At 38.3% G+C, this 25991-nt stretch overlaps 1 protein-coding gene and 1 pseudogene across 3 annotated transcripts in view; one reads left to right on the top strand and one right to left on the bottom strand.

The window, feature by feature from the left end:
• The window catches only part of HPSE2 (heparanase 2 (inactive)), a 685113-nt gene that overhangs the window by 22988 nt on the left and 636134 nt on the right, over positions 1-25991 (top strand). The window lies entirely within an intron of this gene.
• Positions 9532-25991, bottom strand: part of LOC138070501 (small ribosomal subunit protein eS1-like) — a 39273-nt pseudogene continuing 22813 nt past the window's right edge.

The raw sequence follows: 25991 nt of genomic DNA, 5'->3' as shown, positions 1-25991 counted from the left end.
ATCCAGCGGATGTTGGCAATTTGATCTCTGGTTACTCTGTCTTTTCTAAATCCAGCTTGAACATCTGGAAGTTCTTGGTTCAGGTACTGTTGAAGCCTAACTTGGAGAATTTTGAGCCTTACTTTGCTAACTTGTGAGATGAGTGCAATTGTGTGGTAAGTTGAACATTCTTCTTCGTTGCCCTTCTTTGGGACTGGAATGAAAACTGACCTTTTCCAGTCCTGTAGCAACTGCTGAGTTTTCCAAATTTGCTGACATCTGAGGTGCAGCACTTTCACAGCATCATCTTTTAGGATTTGAAATGGCTCAGCTGGAATTCCATCACCTCCACTAGCTTTGTTTGTAGTAATGTTCCCTAAGACCCACTTGACTTTGCACTCCAAGATGTCTGACTCCAAGATGTAGGTGTGTGATCACACCATCCTAGTTATCTGGGTCATTAGATCTTTTTTGTACAGTTCTTCTGTGTATTCTTGCCACCCTTTCTTAATATCTTCTGCTTCTGTTAGGTCTATACCATTTGTGTCCTATATTGTGCCCATGTTTGCATGAAATGTTCCCCTGGTATCTCTGATTTTCTTGAAGAGATCACTAGTCTTTCCCATTCTCTTGTTTTCCTCATTTTCTTTGTGTTGTTCACTTAGGAAGGCTTTCTTATCTCTCCTTGCTATTCTTTGGAATTCTGCATTCAGATGTGTGTATTTTTCCTTTTCTCCTTTGCTTTTCGCTTTTCTTCTTTTTTCAGCTATTTGTAATGCCTCCTCAGATACCCATTTTGCCTTTCTTTTTCTTGGGGATGGTTTTGATCACCACCTCCTGTACTATGTTATGTACCTCCATCCGTAGTTCTTTAGGCACTCTATCAGATCTAATCCCTTGAATCTATTTGTCACTTCCACTGTAAGGAATTTGATTTAGGTCATAGCTGAATGGTCTAGTGGTTTTCCCTACTTTTTCCAATTTAAGTCAGAATTTTTCAGTAAGGAGCTCATGATCTGAGCCACAGTCAGCTCCCAGTCTTGTTTCTTCTGACTGTATAGAGCTTCTCCCGCTTTGGCTGCAAAGAATATGATCAATCTGATTTTGGTACTGACCATGATGGACATGAGTCTGAGTGAACTCCGGGAGTTGGTGATGGACAGGGAGGCCTGGCGTGCTGCAATTCATGGGGTCGCAAAGAGTCGGACACGACTGAGCGACTGAACTGAACTGAACTGAACTGAACTGATCTGGTGATATCCCTGTGTAGAGTTGTCTCTTGTGTTGTTGGAAGAAGATGTTTGCTATGACCGTTGTGTTCTCTTGGCAAAACTTTGTTAGCCTTTGCCCTGCTTCATTTTGTACTCCAAGGCCAAATTTGCTTGTTACGCCAGGTATTTCTTGACTTCTTACTTTTGCATTCCAGTCCCCTATGATGAAAAGAACATATATATATATATATATATATATATATATATTTTTTTTTTTTTTTGGTTGTTAGTTCTAGAAGGTCTTGTAGGTCCTCATAGAACTGTTTGACTTCAGCTTCCTCAGCATTAGTGGTTGGAGCATAGACTTGGATTTCTGTGATATTGAATGGTTTGCCTTTGCAATGAGCAGAGATCATTCTGTCATTTTTGAGATTGAACCCAAGTGCTGCATTTCATACTCTTTTGTTGAATGTGAGGGCTACTCCATTTCTTCTAAGGGATTTTTTGCCCACAGTAGTAGATATAATGGTCATCTGAGTTAAATTCGCCCATTCCAGTCCATTTGAATTCACTGATTCCCAAATTGTCAATGTTCATTCTTGTCATCTCCTGTTTGACTATGTCCAGTTTACCTTGTTTCATGGACCTAACATTCCAGGTTCCTGTGCAATATTGTTCTTACAGCATTGGACTTTACTTTCTCTACCAGACACATCCACAACTGGGCATTGTTTCCACTTTGCCTCAGTCTCTTCATGCTTTCTAGAGCTATTTCTCAGCTCTTTCCATATAGCATATTGGGTACCTATCAACCAGGGGAGTTCATCTTTCAGTGTCATATCTTTTTGCCTTTTCTTACTGTTCATGGGGTTCTCAAGGCAAGAATGCTGAAGTGGTTTGCACTTTCTTTCTCCAGTGGACAACATTTTGCCAGAAGTCTCCGCCATGACCCATCCTTTTTGGGTGGCCCTACATGGCATTGCTCACAGTTCAGGTTGTGACCCACGTGGTCAGTTTCCTGCCCAATATATAGTAGAAAAATAAAAAATGGTGTTTACTCTCTTCTTTTACATGAGTCACTACATGATTGCTACATAATGTGATCTGTGGCAGAAAGGACTCTGTATGAATTAAGTTAGAAAACATCCATTGGGAGGCAAGCAGTAGGGGAGATACATGTGGGGCAACAGAAGCATCAACGTAGGGTAGTTCACAGAGGGTTGGAGGCACCCTTTTTGCTTCCTAAGTGGGCAGAGCATCTCTTGGGCCTCCCCTGACTAAGAACAGTGAGAACTCCCCATTATTCAGTGTGGTCAATCTATTGAAAGAAAGACAGGACATTCCTAGGATATTTAAAGGGTTTTCCTCTATCTCAAAAAAGATATGCCTCTCTCTTTAGAGCTACAGTCAGAGCTCATTTAGAACATTATTTTCTACATAAATAAAAATAAACAGGCCAACAAAACAGAAAAAAATCACGCTTGATAGGAATTGGTTATATGTATCATCAATCGCATTCTTTTAGAATACTAGTTGAGTTAGTTTAAGCTGCAAATCCACTCTTAATTTCGGTTTGGTATTGTTTTATGCATAGGCCCTACTCGGCAATCTTCATACAGTGCAACAGAGAGCACTTGATTAGAATTTCCACACGATAAGAAAATCCACTTTAGTAAGTTATGCTTTTTAAACAAGGGCCTCTCTTCTCCCAAACATGTATCTTTTCTTCCTCAATTGTCTATCTGACATGTATGAAAGGAAAGGTACATATCTCTGCCTTTTGGAGGAATGAAGAATCTACCATTTAAACTTGCTCTCATGTGTTTTGCTTTCTTGGCCTGTTTATATAAATATAAGAAGCCAGAAGCCAGTGAAAATAAAAATCATGAAGCTATCCATGAAACATGCAGAAGCAGACTCCTTGCATGATAAACAAGCTCAGCTGCAGGAAGATCTATGGTCTGATATTCATTATTGAAAAACTTCCATTGGATGGACAGTTTGTCCAGATGAGTTAGTTAATTTTAAGAGCTCTCTGTCCTCTTAGAAATATACCATTCCAGATTGGCTGAAAATGTGTTTATTTTGAACATTCATTAGTAATTTTGGGTCAGCCACCCCACAGCTTGGTTTGCTTTGGTGCCAGCTGCATGTGTCAGGAAAGTTAGATGTCTCTTGTTTTGTTAAAAGGAGGAAAAGTCATGTGGGGGAATGGGACTCTTGGAAAGAGAAGGGAGTGTGGAATTTTCAGTTTGCCTCAGGATTGAGAAGCTATGAGGAGATGCTAGTCCATATAACCTGTAAGGAATTCAGGGGCTTTTTCCAAGGATAACTCCTCTGCAAATGAAATTCCATTTTGATATTCCAGAACTATTTAAACAAATCATTTCAGTTGTGCAAAAGCTCTTTTTCTATGCTAGATTTACTAATCCTTACAAGTTCTATTTGAATCCTGCCTTTTCTCCTAAACTTTTTGTTACTGCAGTGGCTTTGTTAAGCTTTCTCTTGTCTGAAGTTCTGAAGCAGTTGGAGATAAGAACCATTGCCCTTTACCAATGTATTGTACTCTTTGTGTTCTCTGGTGGCTCAGTGGTAAGGAGTCTGCCCTGCCAATGCAGGAGACATAGGTTTGATCCCTGGTTCAGGAAGATACCCTGGAGGAGGAAATGACAATCCACTCCAGTATTCTTGCCAGGGAAATCCTATGGACAGAGGAGCCTGATGGGCTACACTCAGTGGGGTAGCAGAAGAGTCAGGCACAACTTAATGACTCAGTTTAGTTCAGTTGCTCAGTCATGTTGATTCCTTGCAAACTCATGGACTGCAGCATGTCAGGCCTCCCTGTCTATCACCCACTCCCAGAGTTTACTCAAACTCATGTCCATTGAGTTGGTGATGCCATCCAACCATCTTATCCTCTGTCATCCCCTTCTCCTTCCTTTAGTCTTTTCCAGCATCAGGGTCTTTTCCAATGAGTCAGTTCTTTGCATCAAGTGGCCAAGTATTGGAGTTTCAGCTTCAGCATCAGTCCTTCCAATGAATATTCAGGATTGATTTACTTTAGGATGGACTGGTTGGATCTCCTTGCAGTCCAAGGGACTCACAAGAGTCTTCTCCAACACCACAGTTCAAAAGCATCAGTTCTTCTGCGCTCAGCTTTCTTTATAGTCCAACTCTCACATCCATACATGACTCCTGGAAAAACCATAGCTTTGACTAGATGGACCTTTGTTGGCAAAGTAATGTCTCTGCTTTTTAATAAGCAGTCTAGGTTGTTCATAAATTTCTTCCAAGGAGCAGGCGTCTTTTAATTTCATGGCTGCAATCACCATCTGCAGTGATTTTGGAGCCCCCCCCCCCAAAATAAAATCTGTCACTATTTCCGATGTTTCTCCATCTATTTGCCATGAAGTGATGGGACTGCATGCCATGATCTTAGTTTTCTGAATGTTGAGTTTTAAGCCAACTTTTTCACTCTCCTCTTTACTTTCATCAAGAGGCTGTTTAGTTCTTCTTCACTTTCTGCCATGAGGGTGATGTCATCTGCATATCTGAAGTTATTGATATTTCTCCTGGCAGTCTTGATTCCAGCTTGTGCTTCATCCAGCCCAGTGTTTCTCATGATGTACTCCGCATAAAAGTTAATAAGCAGGGTGACAATATATAGACTTGACATACTCCTTTCCCTATTTGGAACCAGTCTGTTGTTCCATGTCCAGTTCTAACTTTTGCTTCCTGACCAGCATACAGATTTCTCAAGAGGCAGGTCAGGCGGTCTGGTATTCCAGTCTCTTTAAGAATTTTCCACAGTTTGTTGTGATCTGCACAGTCAAAGGCTTTGTTCAGTAGTTCAGTCACTCAGTCATGTCTGACTCTTTGCGACCCATGAATTGTAGCACGCCAGGCCTCCCTGTCCAACACCATCTCCCAGGGTTCACTCAAACTCATGTCCATCGAGTCGGTGATGCCATCCAGTCATCTCATCCTCTGGCCTCCCCTTTTCCTCCTGCCCCCAATCCCTCACAACATCAGAGTTTTTTCCAATGAGTCAACTCTTCGCATGAGGTGGCCAAAATATTGGAGTTTCAGCTTTTGCATCATTCCTTCAGAGAAATGCCAGGGCTGATCTCCTTCAGAATGGACTGGTTGGATCTCCTTGCAGTCCAAGGGACTCTCAAGAGTCTTCTCCAACACCACAGTTCAAAAGCATCAATCTTCGGTACTCAGCTTTCTTCACAGACCAACTCTCGCATCCATACATGACCGCTGGAAAAACCATAGTCTTGACTAAACGGACCTTTGTTGGCAAAGAAATGTCTCTGCTTTTCAATATGCTATCTAGGTTGGTCATAACTTTCCTTTCAAGAAGTAAGCGTCTTTTAATTTCATGGCTGCAGTCACCATCTGCAGTGATTTTGGAGCCCCCCAAAATAAAGTCTGACACTGTTTCCACTGTTTCCCCATCTATTTGCCATGAAGTGATGGGACTGGATGCCATGATCTTCATTTTCTGAATGTTGAGCTTTAAGCCAATTTTTTCACTCTCTTCTTTCACTTTCCTCAAGAGGCTTTTTAGTTCCTCTTCACTTTCTGCCATAAGGGTGGTGTCGTCTGCATATCTGAGGTTATTGATATTTCTCCCGGCAATCTTGATTCGAGCTTGTTCTTCCAGCTCAGCATTTCTCATGAGGTACTCTGCATATCATTTAAATAAGCAGGGTGACAATATACAGCCTTGATGTACTCCTTTTCCTATTTGGAACCAGTCTGTTGTTCCATGTCCAGTTCTAACTGTTTCTTCCTGACCTGCATACAGGTTTCTCAAGAGGCAGATCAGGTGGTCTGGTATTCCCATTTCTTTCAGAATTTTCCACAGTTTCTTGTGGTCCACACAGTCAAAGGCTTTGGCATAGTCAATAAAGCAGAAATAGATGTTTTTCTGGAACTCTTGCTTTTTCCACGATCCAGCAGATGTTGGCAATTTGATCTCTGGTTCCTCTGCCTTTTCTAAAACCAGCTTGGACATCAGGAATTTCACAGTTCACGTATTGCTGAAGCCTGGATTGGAGATTTTGAGCATTACTTTACTAGTGTGTGAGATGAGTGCAATTGTGTGGTAGTTTGATCCCTTATGATTATACAGTGGAAGTGAGAAATAGATTTAAGGGACTAGATCTGATAGATAGAGTGTCTGATGAACTATGGACTGAGGTTCGTGACATTGTACAGGAGACAGGGATCAAGACCATCCCCATGGAAAAGAAATGCAAAAAAGCAAAATGGCTGTCTGGGGAGGCCTTACAAATAGCTGTGAAAAGAAGAGAAGCGAAAAGCAAAGGAGAAAAGGAAAGATATAAACATCTGAATGCAGAGTTCCAAAGAATAGCAAGGAGAGATAAGAAAGCCTTCCTCAGCGATCAATACAAGGGAATAGAGGGAAGACAACAGAATGGGAAAGACTAGAGATCTCTTCAAGAAAATTAGAGATACCAAGGGAACATTTCATGCAAAGATGAGCTCGATAAAGGACAGAAATGGTATGGACCTAACAGAAGCAGAAGATATTAAGAAGAGGTGGCAAGAATACACAGAAGAACTGTACTAAAACAGATCTTCATGACCAAGATAATCACGATGGTGTGATCATTCACCTAGAGCCAGACATCCTGGAATGTGAAGTCAAGTGGGCCTTAGAAAGCATCACTATGAACAAAGCTAGTGGAGGTGATGGAATTCCAGTTGAGCTGTTTCAAATCCTGAAAGATGATGCTGTGAAAGTGCTGCACTCAATATGCCAGCAAATTTGGAAAAGTCAGCAGTGGCCACAGGACTGGAAAAGGTCAGTTTTCATTCGAATCCCAAAGAAAGGCAATGCCAAAGAATGCTCAAACTACTGCACAAAGGCTTTGGCCTAGTCAATAAAGCAGAAATAGATATTTTTCTGGAATTCTCTTGCTTTTTCTATGATCCAGGGCATGTTGGCAATTTGATCTTTGGTTCCTCTACCTTTTCTAAATCCAGCTTGAACATCTGGAAGTTCACGGTTCACGTACTGTTGAAGCCTGGCTTGGAGAATTTTGAGTATTACTTTGCTAGCATGTGAGATGAGTGCAATTGTGTGGTAGTTTGAGCATTCTTTGGCATTGCCTTTCTTTGGGATTGGAATGGAAATTGACCTTTACCAGTCCTGTGGCCACTGCTGAGTTTTCCAAATTTGCTGGCATATTGAGTGCTGCACTTTCACAACCTCATCTTTTAGGATTTGAAATAGCTCAACTGGAATTCTATCATCTCCACTAGCTTTGTTCATAGTGATGCTTTCTAAGGCCCACTTAACTTTGCATTCCAGGATGTCTGGCTCTAGGTGAGTGATCACATCATCATGATTATCTGAGTTGTGAAGATCTGTTTTTGTATAGTTCTTCTGTGTATTCTTGCCACCTCTCCTTAATATCTTCTGCTTCTGTTAGGTCCATACCAATTCTATCCTTTATCGAGCCCATCTTTGCATGAAATGTTCCCTTGGTGTTTCTAATTTTCTGACGCCTAAAGAACAACAAATTCTAGTGAATGTAGAGTGATAACTCATGTTTTCATTTCCCTAATAATGGCTAATGATATTGAACATTGTCTTCTATAGTTATTTGCCTTATGTATTTTCTTTGGTGAAATTTCTGTTCCCGTGTTTTGTTTTTAAATGGGTTGTTTTTCTTGTTACTAAGTTGTGAGAGTTTTAATATATTCTGGATACAAATCCTTTGTCAGCCATTTGTTCTGTAATTATTTCCCCCCTATATATGGTTTCTCTTTTCATTTTCTTAAAATGTACCTTTTGAAGTGTAAAAGTGTTGGTAAAGGTGGGTGGTCAAAAGAGTAAAAAAAAAAAATCAGTAAAAAAAAGTTGCACATCCTTCAGTTAGATGAATTCAGGTATGCATCACTAAGGTTCCACTTTTGCCTTGAGGGCAAAAGGAAGCTCACAGCCAAATTCACTGCTAAATCATATTAAGCCATCATTTCCTTAAGTTTCTGGGATGATCCATGTGCCTTGTGAGGGCAAAGGATGATTTTGTTTTTGTATGTGTTTTCAGCATGCCTGTTACTGTACCTGGTAACAGTAGTAACATTTATTGAATACTTACTACATGATAGGCAGTGTGCTAAGCATTAAAAAAGTTTTTTGATAAAGTCTAACTTATTTAAAAGTTAATATGTGCCTTTTGTGTTCTGCTGCTGCTGCTGCTGCTAAGTCGCTTCAGTCGTGTCTGACTCTGTGGGACCCCATAGACTGCAGCTCACCAGGCTCCCTCGTCCCTAGGATTCTCCAGGCAAGAACACTGGAGTGGATTGCCATTTCCTTTTCCACTTTTGTGTTCTAGGGTTTACAAAATGCGTTTTAAATGATCAGAATCTACTTTGAATTTATATTACACAGTTACATGCATGATGTAAGTACCATATTTTCCCTCCCATCCCTCATGCCATTGATATCATAATTTCATTTTAATATATGCCATGCTTGAAATCTATTGTTCTTATTTTTACTTGAACTATTCTGGTATCTCTTAGAGTAACTAAAATAAGAAAACCAATTTTTGTTAACCTTCACTTATTTCTTTTCTGACACTCATCAACTGTTTTTTACTTCCACTTTTCTTTTTTTTTTTCCTTCTGCCTGAATACTTTTCTTTAACATTTCTTGAAGAGTAGGTATACTGTCAGTGAGTTTGAGAAAACTATTTCTCCTTTACCATTGAAGGCTATTTTTGCATAGTGCAAAATTCTGGGTTGACCTTTTTTTTTCTTTTAACACTTTAAAAGATTTCATTACATTTTCTTCCATGGTTTCTGTTGAGAAGTTTGCTATAATTTTTGTTCTTTCTTTTTTATTTTTTGCTGTGCTGCTGGCCATGTGCAGAATTTTAGTTCCCAGATCAGGAATCAAGTCATGCCCCTTGCAGTAGAAGTAAGGAGTCTTTAACCATTGTACAGAGAAGTCCCTGTAATTCTTTCTTTCTTTTTTTTTTTTACATCTTTTAAAAAATATTTAAATTTATTTATTTTATTTGGAGGCTAATTATTTTACAATATTGTATTGGTTTTGCCGTACATCAACATGAATCCACCACAGGTATACACGTGTAATTCTTCTTACTCCTCTATAAGCCGTGTATCTTTTGTTTTCCCTAAGTGCTTTTTAGATTTCTCTTTGTCTTTGGTTTTTAGCATTTTGACCTTGATATGCCTAGGTATGTGTGTGTGCATTTTTGATTATTGTTGTTTATCCTGTTTTTAAATCACAAATAAGATCTTTTGTTTGTCACCAATAAAAGTCTGCATTTTAAACAAATTCTTGAACTGCTGGCTCATATCCATCAGCTCATTCAACTTTAGCACCTGTCTCATCCCCAGTAGCTTTTCCAGAACTACTAATTTCACCATTAGCTCCATGAGTTTTCCCAATTTAAACTTGAACTTCTTTAGGATTTTTACTTTTCTAATGAAGACATCACAGAACACATAAAGAGATTGGCATACCTTTTCTATGTCTTTTCCAGTGGTGTCTGGAATCAATTTATTGACCACCTTTTCCAAGTCACTTGTCTGCACCTCTTGGGTAATGATTGCCATCATCTTCTTGTGGATCTGGTGCACCTGCTGGTGCTGGGCCTAAGAAGTCTTCTGAGTCTGGTTGTTGTGATTTTCTGTGTAAAACTCACACAGAATAGATGAATCAAGTAACCATTGGTAGTCTTGACATTAATGTGAGCTTCAGTCATGGTCTGCCATTTTTTAACTATGGAGCACATTTTGTCACAGGTAAGATCCATGCCATGGAAATTAGTCAGGCAGGTTTTGCCTTGAACATCCCACAATAATTAACTTGAATTTTCTAAATGTGATTTCATCATTTTGCAGATCAGCAAGAGTCACTTCAAAAACACAACCCTTGAGGCCATCAGATGAGATTTTGGTGCCTTGAGTTCTCATGACTAGTGTTTTCCCAATATTTCTTATATTGAACTTAGCTGGTACTTTCAGATCATACTAGTCTATCTTAGAAAATGGGTCAACCGCTTTCTTCATGGCTGCCTTTTTGCCTCCTTTTGTAGGGCACTTATTCTTATTGACCACCGTGGCGCTGCTCAGAGAGCCAAAAGGGCTATTTATCGTATTTAGTGCTATCTGAGTTTGTTGGATCTGGGCCTTGGTTTGTTGTTTGTTGTTTGTTGTCTGTCACTAATTTTGGAATATTGTCAGCCATTAGTCTTCAGCCCTCTTGTTCTTTTTTTTTGCCTTCTAGGATTCTAGTTTTGTGTGTAATATACACAAAACAGTGTTCCTCTGCCCTTAGCTTCTGTGTTCTTTTTTTGTTGTTGTTCTTGTTTTTCTTCCTTCTCTTTGTATTTCATTTTGGTAATCTGTGTTGACTTGTCTTTTGCTGGTTTGCATTGTTTCTGACAAAAAGTCTACTCTGCCTTATGTGTCTTTTTGCTCTGTCTACTTTTAAGATTTTCCTTTAATCTCTGCTTTTCAGCAATTTGATTGTGATACACTTTGTTGTGTTATTCTTGTTTCTTCTTTTTAGGTTTCTATGGGTTTATAGTTTTCATTTAATTTAGAAGTTTGGACCATTATATTTTCCTTCTCCCATCCTGTTTTGGCACCAATTACTCATATAGTAAGATGCTTAATATTGTCTGATGGCTCTGTGATGCTCCATTAAATTTTCTTGAGTCTTTTTCCTCCTTATATATGTCATTTTATGCCATTAATTTTTTGCAGTGTCTCAAATTCAGTATGCTTTTCATTTCAGTTACTATTTATTTCTAGAAATTAAGTTTGTTTCCTTTTATATCTTTTATATTTCTCATTTTCACTCCTTTGCTTTCTTTTGTCTTCTTAAATATATAGACAATATTTTAAAATAATTTTTTCATTTCTTTGGCTACTACTTTAATCATCTGTGTCATTTCTGTTTCTGTTTATTGATTTTTTTGCTGCTTATGGGTCATCTTTTTTTGTTTCTTTGTGTGCTAGTAGTTTTAAACTGGATATCAGACATTTTAAATTTTATGTTGTTGGATGCTGGATAGTTTGATATTCCTTTAAATATTATTTGTCTTTTTGAGAGGTGAAGTTAAGGTCTTTGGGATCAGCTTGATTTTTTTCAAGTTTTCTTGTAAGTTTTGTTAGAATCAGTTCAGTTCAGTTCAGTTGCTCAGTCATGTCTGACTCTTTGTGACCCATGAATTGCAGCACGGCAGGCCTCCCTGTCCATCACCAACTCCCAGAATTCACCCAAACTCTTGTCCATCGAGCCGGTGATGCCATCCAGCCATCTCATCCTCTGTCATCCCCTTCTCCTCCTGCCCCCAATCCCTCCCAGCATCAGAGTCTTTTCCAGTGAGTCAACTCTTCACATGAGGTGGCCAAAGTATTAGGAGTTTCAGCTTTAGCATCAGTCCTTCCAAAGAACACCCAGGACTGATCTCCTTTAGAATGGACTGGTTGGATCTCCTTACAGTCCAAGGGACTCTCAAGAGTCTTCTCCAACACCACAGTTCAAAAGCATCAATTCTTCGGCGCTCACCTTTCTTCACAGTCCAACTTTCACATCCAAACATGACCACTGGAAAAACCATAGCCTTGACTAGATGGACCTTTGTTGACAAAGTAATGTCTCTACTTTTCAATATGTTATCTAGGTTGGTCATAACTTTTCTTCCAAGGAGTAAGCATCTTTTAATTTCATGGCTGCAGTCACCATCTGCAGTGACTTTGGAGCCCCCCAAAATAAAGTCAGCCACTGTTTCCACTGCTTCCCCTTCTATTTGCCATGAAGTGATGGGACTGGATGCCATGATCTTAGTTTTCTGAATGTTGAACTTTCAGCCAACTTTTTCACTCTCCTCTTTCACTTTCCTCAAGAGGATTTTTAGTTCCTCTTCACTTTCTGCCATAAGGGTGGTGTCATCTGCATATCTGAGGTGATTGATATTTCTCCCAGCAATCTTGATTCCAGCTTGTGTTTCTTCCAGGCCAGCGTTTCTCATGATGTACCCTGCATAGAAGTTAAATAAGCAGGGTGACAATATACAGCCTTGATGTTCTCCTTTTCCTATTTGGAACCAGTCTGTTGTTCCATGTCCAGTTTTAACTGTTGCTTCCTGACCTGCATATAGGTTTCTCAAGAGGCAGGTCAGGTGGTCTGGTATTCCCATCTCTTTCAGAATTTTCCACAGTTTATTGTTAGAATAGTCTATGACTATTTTGGCTTCTCTGCTGTAGCAATACCTTTCTGAGGCAATACTTTTCTTATTCTGTACCCTTCTTACTCGAAGGCTTGCATGTAATGAGGTCTTTTCAGTCTGGTTGCCCAGAATGTGAATTATTCCTGGTCCTGTGTGTACTGTGCTGATTGTTTTACTTATTCCTTCCTGGTGGTTCTTTTCCTTACCTTGATAGTTTTCTCACATATGCAAGGATGTCAGGAAACTCCACTGCTGGAGCTCATGTTTTTTGTGTAACTCCCTCCTCTCCTGTACGCTATAAATTTTAGTTGTCTTGGCCTCTCCTAGCTCTGAACTCTGTGTCATCAACTCAACAAAACTGCTGAGTTCTGTTTGGTTCCTTGTTTTGTACTACAAGCCTGGAAGTTCTCTCCAGGTATGAGATGGCAAATGATAGGGCTCATCTTGTTTGTTTTTCCTTCTTTAGGAATCACTGTCCTGTGCTTTATGTTTTTATGTCAGAAAGCATTGTTTCGTGTACCTTGGTCCTTTTAAAAAGTTATTCAAGGTAAGGGTGTTAATGTGGTTTCTGTCATTCTAGCATAGCTGGATACTGAAATTTGTGATATGATTTTGAGTTTCCCAGAATGTCTCCCTGTCCCCAAATAGATTCCTGACTGCCTTTCAGGAGGTTTATAATTCCATTGTTAAATAATCATTAGTTAGGCTCCTTTGGAATTTGAATATTCTATTAAGATGCAAACATGCCTCATAGGAAAGGAAACATGACGCACAAGTACCTCAATGAATCAGGAGATTAGCATTGACATATATACATACTATGTGTAAAATAGATAGCTAGTGGGAACCTGCTGTATAGCACTGGGAGCTCAACTCAGTGCTCTATAAGGACTGAGAGAGGTGGAATTTGGGGGAGGGAGGCTCAAAAGGGAGGGAAATATACATATACATACAGCTGATTTTTTCCCTTTGTTGTGTAGCAGAAACTAATGCAACATTGTAAAGTAATTGTATTCCAATAATAAAATTAAAAAATAAATATTTATGGGGCATCTGAAAGCATAGAAATGTTAAGGAAATAAAGCTCTGGCTACCTGGACTCACAAACTACTTGTGAACCCTGCCCAACTTATTTAGGTTGTCTGGGCCCAGTTTTATCATTTGTAAAATATAAGGGAGGTGGATTAGGGGATTAGTTGGAATATGGATTAGTTGGCCTCTGGCTGAGAGCAGAAGTAGGCCAGTGCCTTACTCTTTAAGGAACTTAAATATAGTTGGAGAGACACAACTAAATTTCCTTAAAACTCTAGCAAATCATGAAGGACAATGTAGTAGAATATTCTCTGTGCCAAGTGCTATGAGAGTTCAGATATGGTAACTTAAGAGAGTAATGTATAAGGTCTGAAGGAGTAAGATAAGGCTTTGTGGCGAGGCAAAGGTGAAACTCAACTTGTTCCTTGAATGATGGATGTTTTTGGATAAAGCAAAGGGGACAAAAGTAAGGGGAATAAGATGTTCACTTTTGCTAGAAAATTTTCATTGTCTAATGAAAGTTTTAAGTTTCTGAGACTGGATCAATTTCAGGATATTATTTATGAAAATGGATATGATTGTTCTTTCCCCTATATCACTAAGAGATAACAACTAACATTGTTAGTTGTTAGTTAATAATAAACTATCACTGTTGATTATTTTGAGATTGTTATAGTGTTTTTCAGAGTTAGGAGTTTTGCAGTCACTTCCTAGTGTTTCTTAAACAAATCCTAAATTTTGTACCTCAAATAAAACTAGTTACTAATGTTCCTCATTATTACTCATCCCCTTGATTTCTTTCGTGTTCCTTATCTTGGTTAAAGGCATCATTTCCTACCTTACCTCTTAAGGAAAATTTTGAACTATTTTTTATTCTTTTCTGAGCCTAGTCTTCCATATTCATTTGGCCATCAGATATCATAAGTGTTTAACTTAGGTCTTTAACACAGGTATGCATGCATGCATGTGTGCTAAGTCACTTCAGTTGTGGCTGACTCTTTGTGACCCTATGGATTGTAGCCTGCCAGGCTCCTCTGTCCTTGGGATTTTCCAGGCAAGAATACTGGAGTGGGTTGCTATGTCCTCTGCCAGGGGATCTTCTGGACCCAGGGATCGAACCTGGGTCTCCTGCATTGGCAGGCAGGTTCTTTTACCACTAGTGCCACCTGGGAAGCCCCTAGCATAGGTGTAGTAGTCTTTAACTCTGAAATCCTCTTTCTTGCTACTGTGCTGCCAGCCCTTACCTTTCTCTTGGAATACTGTGACATATTAATAGACTCTGCTCCCCAGCTCTCCTAATACATTTTTCATACTATTATCAGAATTATTTTTGTGAATAGTCTTCAATAGGTAAGTCACTTACCTGATATACAGCCTCTGACATCTCTTCAGTGCTTGGAAGATAAAACTAGAACCTTATGGGTACTCAAGTCCTAGTATTCTAGGTATGATATATGGAAAAGGGAGAATAATCCAAAGAGGAAGGAGAATTAGTAAAGGCATGAAAATATATATGTCCTGGGATTCTCTATCAGATAGACTTCTATTTTTCCTTTAGTCAATACTTGGCTAAGAAGTCAACCCCCTTTATCACACACTCCCGAATTCATCCGTTTCCTTTATTTTGCAGATTGTAAGTGCATATTACATTGATTCAGAGTTACTTCTGTTCTTCCTTGTGTACATAGTAGTAGGCTGTGAGTTCCATGAGGGTAGGAACAAACATTTATTCATCTTTGAATTCCTATTGTTTAATATAGTGTGTTGAGCACTATATCCAGGCCAGAATATTGGAGTGGGCAGCTGTTTTCCTTCCCCAGGGGATCTTCCCAACCGAGGGATCAAACCCAGGTCTTCTGCATTGCAGGAAGATTCTTTACCGTCTGAGCCACCGGGGAAGCCCTGAGTACATTTAGAAGCTGATATGTTTGTGTGAATTGATCATCAGTATAGATAACAAACACTCTTGAAAGTCTGGTCCATTCCAGGACTCCAGTTCTGTAGGTCCCCTGAGGCTGCCACTAGGAGGCTCCAAAGCCATCCACATGAAGAAATTTGGTTTGCTTCCAAGTTAGACAAGGAACTGATGATGCTTGATAAATCCTTATCAGAAGTTCAGATGTCTAAACCTTTATTTTGATTCCTTTAGAATTCTGTTTTGTTTTCTGGTTGACTTTGACATTTAGCAGCTTTGGACTACGCATTACCCTTTGGAGAACTTTAAACCTAAATGATAAAGTCAAGGATATAAATATTCTAGCCCTAGTTAGTCTACCCATACCATGGGGGATGTCAACTTTCAAAGAAGCTAAGTTAGTTTCTCCAGGCACAAAATGAAGACAAATGCTACTGACTGTATTCCAGTGCCTAAATATTTCTTCACTTTATCAAAAAGTATGCAGGAAGTATAATTGTTGGTACCTGTCCTTACCTATCATTTTAATATACCAGATTCCAACAGAAATAGCCATCTAAGATTATTACTGCTCAGTCAACAATTATGCCAGACTATTGGCCCTAGTTGGTGTCATTACTGCTACTTTGGGGCGGTAAATTCCAAATCATTTCTTAGCAGGTTCTCTTTAGAAACTTCTTGATATTGGGATCATCTTAGAGCTTCTGAGTGGATTTTATTGTTTGGGTATGAGGAAGAGAGGAGCTATTTGTTAGTTATTAATAACACTGATCGTTTCACATACCTCTTTTTCCACATCTAACACCTGTCTTTTCTTCATGCCTGAGTCCATATTCTATGAGAGTTTTTCCAGGATGTAACATTCTCTTTTCCCCCCCCTGAATTTAGACTAACTAAATCTTAGATTTGGAAGAACTTTAGTTCATGTAGTCCAGTATTCTACCCAAAGTGTGACATATCAAGTGAGGGTAAAAACAGCCCCAGATTTGTTGAGTAAATCAGCAAAGCCTTGGTTTTGGCCAAGGCTGATTATGTCGCTTTTCTTGTCCAAGCCCAGTCCTTTTCTGAGAACTACTACTTTTACTTTTAGCTTCAAACTGTGTGTATCACTGCTAATAGCTATTTATTATTACATAGTCCTTCCATGAGGCTTAGTTGCCATAAGGCAACTTATTTAGCACTTTTGTGAGGAATCAATCAGATCAAACAAAATAACTCTATAGATGGAATTTTAGCAATTGCAGATGAATGAAAAGTAGATGTTCTATATTCTTATACTTTGTTTAGATTAGTATTAGATCCAGTTCTGCAGGATTCTCACTTGAAAATAGACTTCAGGTTGATTGGGTGTAAGCCCGGTTGTACAGATGAAAAATCAGGGCTGTGCTCAATTCTGTGAGGCTGTCCTTAGAAATATTTAGCAGATGAATGATTTATACTGAGTTATTGTGGGAAGTCTCTGCTTCTGGGTTCAGCCTTCAGCCCAATTGTATTGCATGTTTTCATGAACATTCTTGGGATAAAACCATGGTGTCTTCATCTGGGAATGATGTAAAATTAGAGAAATACTGTACACCACAGAGTAGGAAGACAGCTGGAGCAGAGCCTTATATATTCATGGACATCTGCCAAGTATCCATATATATTTGCATACATTTAGTAGAAGTGGATAAAAATACTTGCTGAGGCAGATTCTTCCAGAGTGTCGTTTATTCTGTTAGGTGTCCCAGTGGGAAGAGCAACAGCACTTAGGAGGCCTGTGTTCTAATCATTGCTTGGTACAAACTGCTGTGCAGTCAAAACGTTGGGGAAATCACTTCATTCCTGACCCCATTCTCTTATCTGTGAAGTTTGAGGATATTCTACTCTCTACCCATCCCTCTAGAGCAGAGGTCAGCAAAGTACAGCCTGCAGGCCAAATCTTGCAACCACTTGTTTTTGTCAAGTTTTATTGGAGTACAGCCGTGCTCATTTACTAATGTATTGTCTATGGCTGCTTTTGCATTACCTTAGCCAACTTGAGTAGTTGCAACAGAGGCTGTGTGGCCCACAAAACCTAAAATATTGTCTGTCTGCCTCTTTATAGAAAAAGACTGCCAACCCCAACTCTAGAGCACATTTGAAAAAATTGGTGAGGAAAGAGGGGTGGTTCAGGCATCAAGACTAGGGATGCTATTGGTATCTAGTTGGTTGAGGCTAAGAATGTCAAATGTTCTGTGAGGCATGACATAATGAAGAACTGTCTTACATGAAATTCTACTAGTCCCTCCTAGGGATTTCTTTCCTATTTTTAATTCCAAGGAGAACCACTTTTGAAAGCTGTGTCGACTCTTTTAGGCCACTAAGATAGTTTCCCAAGTTAAATCGGTAGGTTAGGAATTTTTTTTTAACAACTTCCCATAACTTGAAAAACAATATACACCAAGAATCTAAATCAATTATTATGCTTAAGATTATGGTAAAATGTTAGAATCATTTTTCTTAAAATCAGGAAGAAGACAACAATGCCCGTAGGTCACCACTGTACTGGAGGTTCTAGCCAGCAGAATAATGTCAAGAACTCTGAAGAATCTGAAATTTTACCCTTCTTGTAAGATAACATGATAACCTGCCAGTTTCATGAATGTTGACAGAAGATATGAGATTCCTGTGTCAGACAAAAAGGAGTTTATTTTTTATAGCAATAGCAGTGGCCAGAGTATCAGCAAATTTTTGTGTTGTTTTTCTGAGTCCAAATTTCCATAGAAAAACAGGAAGACTGCTAGGTGATACTTGAACATGCAATGGGTTATATAACAAGAGGATAACCCTAGATTAGGCTTCCCAAGTGGAGCTGTGGTAAACAATCGACCCGCCAGTGCAAGAGATGCAAGAGATTCAGGTTTGATCCCTGGGTTGAGAAGATCCCCTGGAGGAGGAAATGGCATCCTAATCTAGTTTTCTTGCCTGGAAAGTTCCATGGACAGAGGAGCCTGGCGGGTAACAACAGTCCATGGGGTCATAAAAAGTTAGACATGACTGAGCATGCACACACAACCATGAGATTAGGGAACCTGAATCATTCATAGTGAGGAGTAAACAGGCATGCTGTTTATTTAGAGGGGAATATTATCTTTATTGCATTGGATGATTAAGCATGCCTGCCCTTTGCTCTGAAGTGAGGCACTGTCTCTTTCTTGTAAGACTGTTAAATATACAAATACCTTTGAAAAGATAACATGGAACAAAGGCAGCCAGTGTCTCTGGTTGTAAGGTAAGCAGAAATGCAGGAGTTCTGTGTCTTTCAACAAATAGGAAAAGTAAGTAAATATAATATGCAAGAAGAAGGAATAAACAACCTTGTTTTTATTAGCAGATGTGTAATTGTTTACCTAGTGAATTTATAAACTTCTAGTCACAAATGGATAGAAATAATGAGAGTTCATTGAGATTGCTGAATTCATGCTCCAAATAGCAAAACCATGTGCATTTTTATAAACTAGGGACAGAAGTTAGAATACATTATAAAATGATACTGTTTATAAAATCAAAAGCTATACTATCTTTGAATAGATCTAAGAAATATTTTGCCAAATTTAAATAGAGTATATTGTAAAATTTTATTGAAAAATGGAAGAGACGATTACATGGAGATGCAAAATGTCATGGGTAGAAAGACTGAATATCTTTAGTTTATAAATTTAATGCAATTTAAACTCCTACAAGCTTTGTGTGTGTATTTGTGTGGGTGTGTGTTTGTGTGGGTGTGTATGGTGAGTGTATAACTTACTTAACAGATTGATCATCTCACAATATGTAGAGAAAGCATTTGATAAAATTTAACTTTCATTCATGGTATAGGCTCTTAGTAAACTAGGAAGAATAAGGAACTTCCCTAACCTGAAAAAAAGTATCTAAAAAATGCTATGGTAATATTATTCTTAATAATGAAAGACTGAATATTATTCATCTGAGACTGAGAAGGAGGCAAGATGTTCACTTTCACCACTTCTATTCAACTTCATACTTGCACATAGTGCATTATGGCAAGACAGTGAAAAGGCACGCAGTTTGGAATGGAAGACAGCTATCTCTATGTGCAGATAACATGATAATTTTACGTTAGGAAATCTCAACAAATCTATTAAAAATTTCCCAGAACTAATAATAAGTTTACCAAGGCTGCAGGAAAGGCAGACATAAAACTGTCTCTCTTTGCAGATAACATGATAATGTATGTTGGAAAAAAAAACCCAAAGAATCTATAAAAAATTCCTAGAACTAACAGTGAGTTTACCAAGGCTGTAGGATAGCATGTTAATGTACAGAAGTGAATTATGTTTCTATAAAATGAACATTAGAATCTGAGATTTCAAAAAAGGACATATATAATAGTGCCAAAAGGTATAAATCTAACAAAATGTATATTTATGCTGAAAACTGTAAAACAGAGGTGGAAGAAGTCAAATATATGAAGAGAGAGAGAGAGATAATGTGTTCATGGATTAGAGGACTCAGTATTGGTAAGACATCACTTCTCTCTAATATGTAATCGATATATGTAACTCAATCCCTATCAAAATCAAATAAAACTCTTCTGTAGGTGTGTGTGAATGTATGTGTATGTGTGTGTGTGTGTGTATGGGTGCTTAGTCATTTCAGTAGTGTCCAGCTCTTTATGGACTGTAGCACACCAGGCACCTCTGTCCATGGGATTCTCCAGGCAAGAATACTGGAGTGGTTTGCCATACCCTCCTCCAGGGAATCTTCCCAACCCAGGGATCGAAACTGCCTCTCCTGAATCTCCTGCATTGCAGGCAGATTCTTTACCGCTGAGCCACTGGGGAAGCCCAGGCAAAATAAAGCTTCTTAGGTCAGCTCCTTTCTTTTTTTCTTCCCAAGCCTTTAGTGTGGTTGTGTCATTCATTGTAATAGAGTTAGATTCATTTGTAAATCTACATTCCATATATATATTTATGTATATACACACACATATATATGTAATATATATTATATTATAAACTTTATGACAAATTTATAATACTTATTACACACGGACATACACAGAAATTAGAATAGGCAAAAAACATCTGAAAAAGAAGATCAAAGTTCTTTGAAATTCACATTTTTCAAGACATTATAAAGCTACAGTTATCAAGGGAATATGGTATTGGTGAAAGGAAAAACACATAGATCAGTGGAACAGAATAGAGAGCTTAAAAGTAAATGCACACGTGTTGTGAACTTATTTTTAACAAGCATGTAAAGGCAGTTGTCCCAGTGCCATTTGTTTTGGAAGGAACAATTGGAAGGAAGTTCTGTGGAAAGATGAACCTTAATACATACCTCATACTTTATATAAAAATTAACTCAAAATTGATCATATACTTACATATAAAACGCAAAACCTACACAACTTCTAGAAGAAAAAGTAGGAGAAATGTGTGTGGCTTTGGAGTTAGTGAAAACTTTAAAAATAACTATCAAAAGTATGATCCGTAAAATAAAAAATTGATATATTAGACTATAAAAATAAAAAATTTGCTCTGTGAAATATCCTGTAAAGAGAAGTGAAGCTACAGACTGGAAGCAAATATTTTTAAAAATCACAAATTTGATAAGAGATTTATATCCAGAACTCACAAAGAACTTTTAAAATTAAGGTTAGAAGCTGAATTAAACCAATACAATATTGTAAAGTAAAAAAAAATAAAGATAAACAACAAGGAAAAAAATTAAAAAAAAACCCAAACCAAAACAAACGAACAAAATGGACAAAAGATACAGGCAGATACTTCACCAGAGAAAATATTTAGATGGAAAACAAGTATGTAAAATATGTTCAACATCATTATCATTAGGGAGTGGAAATTAAAAGCACAATGAGATCCTGCTACAAATCTATTAGAATGTCTTATCAAACAAAACTGGCAATGCCAAGTGCTATTGAGGATGTGGAACAGTAAGAACTCTCCTACATTATTGGTGAGAATGCAAAGTATACACCCACTCTGGAAAAAATTTGGTAGTTTCCTATAAAGCTAAACATCCATTTATCATGTGACAATCTAGTCTTGCTCTTAAAAATTGACTCAAGTCAGTTGAAAATTTGTATCTACAGAAAAAGCTGTATTGTAGATGAATGGGTCAATAAACAGTGGTACATCCATTCAGTGGAATACTGTTCAGCAATATAGATTAATGAACTATTGATTCACAACAACATGGATGAATCCTAAATGCATTTAGCTAAGTGAATGAAGACATATCCCAAAGACTATTGTATGACTCCATTAATAGGACAGTCTGAAAAAAAAAAAAAAAAACTGTAGGGCCAAAAACCCAAAAGCAAAAAAAGAAAACAAATCGGTTTGCTAAGGGGTGAAAATGGAGAAAGGGATTGATAATGAAGGAGTGACATGAGGAAGCTTCTTGGGTAATCAGACTGGTTTATGTAGCAGTGTGCTAGTGGATACTTGATTATATGTGCAACTATCAAAACTCATAGAAATGTTACACCACAAAGAGTGAATTTTACTGTCCTCAAATTTAAAAAAATCAACCAGGATGATGGGAAACTAAAAATGGATTTTACAAATTAATCTTACCTCTATTACAATGAATGACACAACTACACAAAATGCTTGAAGAAGACAGGATTATTAATAAGAAACTTTATTTTGACTGAATTCTGCAAGGCCAATGAAAAAAAGTACTGAACAAAATCACTGAACTGTAGTTGATAAATTTGTTTCTCGGAGCAATGCGTGTGTGCTAAGTCGCTTCAGTAATGTTCAACTCTTTGCGATCCTACGGACTGTAGTCCGCCAGGCTCCTCTGTCCATGGGATTTTCCAGGCAAGAATACTGGAGTGGGTTGCAGTGCCCATCACCAGGGGATCGAACTCTTGTCTGCTGCATTGGTAGGCAGGTTCTTTACCATTAGCATCACTTGGGAAGCCCTCTCATAGGGTTATGGAATAGCAGTTTTGAAGCTGTTTTTAATTGCTGTTGAACAGATAAGTAAATATAGTAGATGGAAAGCAGGTTTCTCACTATGAGAGAAAGAAATGACAAACAAATGGGAATTCTAGAATGAATCCTTTGGTATCAGATTGGATTTGGAGGCATCTGTATGAACTAATGTATTCTATTCCCCCCTCTCCCTGCTTTTAATGTTTATACAGGTAGATAGATACAGAAATAAATATGGACATGTGAGCATATATCAGTTGTATATACATATGAATTTCCTATCTCCTACTGAGAAGGACCTAGAAGTAGTGATACCCTAATAGTAGTGAGCACATGTTGTGCCCAGATGTTGATATTTAAGTTGTTGTTCAGTAGCTCAGTCATGTCTGAATGAGTCAGCTCTTCACATCAAGTGGCCAAAGTCCTGGAGCTTCAGCTTCAGCATCAGTCCTTTCAATGAATGTTCAGGATTGATTTCCTTTAGGCTTGACTGGTTTGATCTCCTTGTTGTCCAAGGGACTTTCAAGAGTCTTCACCAACAGAACCAGGGCTTTTGGAGAAGAGTATGATTCCAGAACTGGGGCAGGGAAAATACAAGGTGATCCTGGAACATTTGCAGTGTTAAAAAGTAAGGAAGTGCTTTAAAAAAATGATAGTATGTCAGAAAGACACAGAAGTTAACCTGAAAGAGCTCCAAATAGCCAAAGCTGGAACAACTTGTGTAACAAAATAGGTAAATATGATGATATGAAGAATAAAACACCTATGAATTCATGATGATATAAACAGTGGTTGCATAAATTAGGAGACGGGACAGCTCTTCTCTTACAGGAGAATTCCAGTTAATAAATATAGATGGAATGAGAAAAATGAGAAGTCACAATTAGAATACCAGAAGAATAATTGTTGTAGGCAAGATTCACTGATGAATGCTAAAATTATTGAGTAGAAGTTTATAGAAAAATGTAGCATTGCATAGCTTCAAATAGTTTCTCCTATAAAATTTTCATTTAGTTTTTCAGGTATGAGATACATGGTATTAACTGAATTGAAAAGAAGAGGACAACTTTAAGACATTTTGACGCCAAAGTGGATAAACTCAGTGACTTGAAGGGAAAGGGAGAGAGAGGAATTCCAAGACGAGTGGGGATCAGAGACTAGAATATTAGGAAAGTATGTGGTTGACTAGGTCAGGAAAATTAAAGGAAAAGCCAGTGGTGGGGGTGGTGAGGGAGGTAATGAATACTTTGGCTTGGGACTCCAGTCTCTTAGCACAGAGGCTCTTCTAGCATCTGTGAATCTTCTCCAAGGGAATAGATAGAATCTTTCTTTTCCTGCTGCTGTTTGTAGAGGCTGGTTTGAAGCCAGGAGGGGAGGAAATATCTCTAGTCTGTCTCATCCTTGGTGAGTTTGTGTAAGAATAAGTCCCACTTTTTGGTATTGTTTTCTATAAATCTCAAGCTCATGTTCTTTTGCCTTTTTCTTTTTCTTCCAAACTAAGTCCCTTATCTTGAGCATTCCGTTTGGGGTCTTCTATTGGCTATGTCTTAGGCTGGATATGCTTGAGGGACCGAATTGTGACAAAGGTAGGTTGATGTTCTTCAGGCCTGCTCCTCATTCTTCTGGATCTGGCACTACTAATAGCAGCATACAAGATTCTATCAAAGTTGTGATATCTAATCTCATACAATCTACAGAGAAAACTGAACATGGACTATAGAGCAATAGCATTGCAGTCCCAAGGTTTTAAGGTGACTTAAGCTTCGTTTTAATTTTTTAAAAAACCCTACATTTTTGGTTATTTTTATTACTTAAAAATTTATAATTGTGATAAAATACACATAATAAAACTTACCATCTTAATCATGTTTAAGTGTTCGATTAAATGGTCCTAAGTACATTCACATTGTTGTGCAACAATCACCACCATTCATCTTCAGAACTCTTTAAAAATCTTGTAAAATTGAAACTCTTTAGCCATTGAAAAATAACTTCCTATTCTCCCCTCCTCCCAGTTCTCTAGCAACCACCCTATGTACCTCATACAAATAGAATCAGAGTATTTGTCTTTTTATAGCTGGATTATTTCATTTAGCATAATATATTCAAGATTCATCCATGTTGTAGCATGTGTTAGAATTTCCTGGTTTTTAAGACTGAATTTCTTTGTATATCTACCACATTTTGTTTACTTATCTGTCAATGGACACTTGAGCTACTTTTACCTTTTGGCTATTGTGAATAATGCTGCTATGAACATGCTAGGGATGGTTTTGTTGGGTTGTACAGTAGGTTTAGGGCTTCCCTGTTGACTCAGTGGTATGGAATCTGCTTGCAACGCAGAAGTCACAGGAGATGCAGGTTCAATCCCTGGGTTAGGAAGATCCCCTGGAAGAGGGCATGGCAACTCACTCTAGTGTTCTTGCCTGGAAAATCCCATAGACAAAAGGGTCTGGTGGGCTACAGTCCATAGAGTCACAAAGAGTCGGACATGACTGAAGCAGCTTAGCACACACATTAGGTTTGCTGCTGCTGCTATGTCGCTTCAGTCGTGTCTGACTCTGCACGACCCCGTAGATGGCAGCCCACCAGGCTCCCCCGTCCCTGGGATTCACCAGGCAAGAACACTGGAGTGGGTTGCCATTTCCTTCTCCAATGCATGAAAGTGAAAAGTGAAAGTGAAGTTGCTCAGTCGTGTCCAACTCTTAGCGACCCCGTGGACTGCAGCCCACCAGGCTCCTCCATCCATGGGATTTTCCAGGCAACATTAGGTTTAAGTCTGGCTTTTTAAGAAATTACTAAAGTGTTTTCTGAAGTAGCTGTACCATTTTACATTCCCACCAGCAATGTAGAAAGGCTCGTGTTTTTCTACATCCTTGTTAACACTTGGTATTGTCAGTCTTTTGTATCACAGGGGTAGCACTTTATTGTGATTTTAGTTTACATTTTCCTAATGACTACTGATGTACAACTTTTCATGTGTCCTGTGCTTATCCTTAAAGGCCCAGGGAGGCACGAGACTTCTGAGCCGAGTGTGGAGAGGCCCTTGACATCCTGGTCTCGTCCTCAACGCTGGGACCCTGGGAGCATGGGAATTTCTCAGATTTGCTTTAGTCTCTAGCTACAGTAAGCCAGAGGGCTTTCCTGCCTGCGGTGCAGGAGACCAGGGTTCAATTCCTGGGTTGGGAAGATCCCCTGGAGAAGGAAATGGCGACCCACTCCAGTATTCTTGCCTGGAAAATCCCATGGGTGGAGGAGTTTGGCAGGCTACAGTCCATGGGGTCACAAAGAGTCGGACCTGACTGAGTGACTTCACTTTTCACTTTAATGACTACTGATGTACAACTTTTCATGTACTTACGAGAAATTTGTATATCTTCTTTGATAAAATGTCTCTTCAGATGTTTTGACCATTTAAAATTGGATTATTAGTTTTTTAATTAAGTAGTATTAATATATTTTATCATATATATGGTTTTAAAATATTTTCTTTCAGATGTCTTTTCATATTCTTAATTTTTTTAAAAATTGAAGTATAGTTGATTCATAGTATTATATTAATTTTAGGTCTGCAAATGGTGATTCAATTTTTTTATAGATAATACTCAATTCAAAGTTATTGTAAAATATTGGCTATATTCCCTGT

This window comes from Capricornis sumatraensis, chromosome 23 (genome assembly GCF_032405125.1).
Source record: "Capricornis sumatraensis isolate serow.1 chromosome 23, serow.2, whole genome shotgun sequence".
In the NCBI taxonomy this organism is placed as follows: domain Eukaryota; kingdom Metazoa; phylum Chordata; class Mammalia; order Artiodactyla; family Bovidae; genus Capricornis; species Capricornis sumatraensis.
Note: the sequence above shows the minus strand (reverse complement) of the source record. Positions and strands in the feature narration are given on the sequence as shown.